We start from the raw sequence: 1876 nt of genomic DNA on the forward strand, positions 1-1876 counted from the left end.
CTCATTACAGATGGTTGTGAGCCACCATGTGGTTGCTGGGAATTGAACTCAGGACCTTTGGAAGAGCAGTCAATGCTCTTAACCGCCGAGCCATCTCTTCAGCCCCAATCGGTGATATCTTAAAAACTTTTTTTGTCATGTCATTTTTATGTGTATGTGTATATATTTGGGGGGGGGGTTGAGACAGGATGACAGGATTTCTCTGTGTAACAGCCCTAGCTGTCCTGGAACTCACTCTGTAGACCAGGCTGACCTTGAACTCACAGAGGTCCTGCCTGTTTTATTAACGTAAAACAAACTCAGGAAAGCTTGCCCTGACACCATTTACATTTACTGTAGCTAGTTTACCACTGCTCTGGACGACAGCCACAGGGTGGGGAGAGCTTTACTATACTAGCTACCAGAGCTCACCTCCTGGCCATCTACCACAGCCCTACTCTCCAATAACACTGCCTCCCCAGCACCCCAAAGGCTTAGGGCAGTGGGAGCTAATGGAGAAAGTGGCTTCTTTCACCGGCTAGGGGACCTCCGCCTTTCCCTGCTGCAGAAGTTGTTGAAGCTCCCAGAGCAGTGCAACAGAAATCACAAAACAGGCGCACAGCTCAACTGTGGAGACTCTGAATCAGCAGGGCGTGGTGGTACGTGCCTGGAATTCCAGGTGAAGGCTGGGGACCAGGAGTCCACTGTTTCCTTATCTACTTCAAAGGCGTCAGCTGGGCTATTGAGATCCTGTCTCGTCTCAACAGACTGAAAACAAAAGGTGCATGGAGTGGAGTAGGTGTGTGTGTGTGGTGGGGGGTAGGTGTGTGCGTGTGGTGGTGGGGTAGGTGTGTGCGTGTGGTGGTGGGGGGAACATTACCGTCTTAACAAGAGGGCAACCATTACACCAGGTGCAGAGCCGGGGAGATAGATGGTTTATCTCCACTCACCTGTTCACAGCTTATAACGATGGACCTAGAGCTGGGCTTCTCCAACAGTCTTAATGGTTGTTGGTCCAACTACCTGGACTACATCCATCTTGGGAGCGGTCATTCTGGAGAACCATGAACTGTAGAGAGTTAGAAATGTTGGGTTGGGGCTTTAAACTGGAACCAGCCTTCCAGGGTGGCTGTGGGTACAATCAGCCAGCCTGGCCTCTGAACATAAGTTATGGTGCAGAGGTACCCTGCACCCGCCAACTTGAAGTGGGTATGGGTAAGATTTGGTCCTTAGGAGCCAGAGGAACTGATAAGATTCGGCCCCCTGTAAAACTGTTGTGTCTGCCATCCCCTGTGCGGAGACAGACTCCTACAGCAGCCTGAGCACAGACTGCTCATCTCGCTGCCTCAGAGGCAGCTGGAGCAGCAGTCTGGTCTTAAGCAGGTTAATGCCAACCCTTCTCCAGGCAGAGGCAGGGCCTCCGGCTGGTCTGTGCCCCAACCTATCCATCCCCCGAAGTCATTTTCTGAGATCCCAGGTTTAGGAAATCCGGGGGTCTCGAAGCTGCCCGTGGCAGGGCGAGAAGGCAGCCGTGAAGGCCAGGCAGGCCGCGGTGACCCGGAGCCCGCTCCTCACCTGCGCCTCACCTGGGCCCGACCTGCACCCGCTGGCTCTCGAGGAACGCAGGGCGCAACAAGCGCCAGGCACGCGCGGGAGGCGCCTCCCGGGGGCCGCGACCCTGGCCCATGGCAGCGTCCAGCCCCAGCCTCTGACCCGATCCGGAGCCTGCTCGCCGCGGCCTGCACGGCGAACCCGGCCCAGCTGCCCGCCTTGCGCCCCGCGTCCCTGGAGGCGCCCGGCCCGGAGCGCGGGGAAACGCCGACACACGCGCCCCGCCCTCCTCGGTCTGGCGCCCGCAGCCACCGCGGACTCCTGCGGGGGACCCCGGGGATCCCGG

General features: G+C 57.4%; 1 protein-coding gene across 2 annotated transcripts in view; it reads right to left on the bottom strand.

The window, feature by feature from the left end:
- The window catches only part of Ppp1r26 (protein phosphatase 1 regulatory subunit 26), a 7664-nt gene extending 5801 nt beyond the window's left edge, over positions 1 to 1863 (bottom strand). Inside the window, exons 1-2 of one of the 2 annotated variants that reach the window (XM_005346200.2) lie at positions 1566 to 1863; positions 930 to 1033 (exon numbers count right to left, since the gene is read on the bottom strand). The gene's annotated coding sequence lies outside the window, so the exon portion shown is untranslated. Of the gene's footprint in view, positions 1 to 929; positions 1049 to 1565 lie in introns of both variants that reach the window. The other variant, XM_013346083.2, reaches the window with a different exon arrangement.
- Positions 1864 to 1876: the final 13 nt, after the last annotated feature.

The sequence above is a fragment of the Microtus ochrogaster genome, chromosome 4 (assembly GCF_000317375.1).
Source record: "Microtus ochrogaster isolate Prairie Vole_2 chromosome 4, MicOch1.0, whole genome shotgun sequence".
In the NCBI taxonomy this organism is placed as follows: Eukaryota; Metazoa; Chordata; class Mammalia; order Rodentia; family Cricetidae; genus Microtus; species Microtus ochrogaster.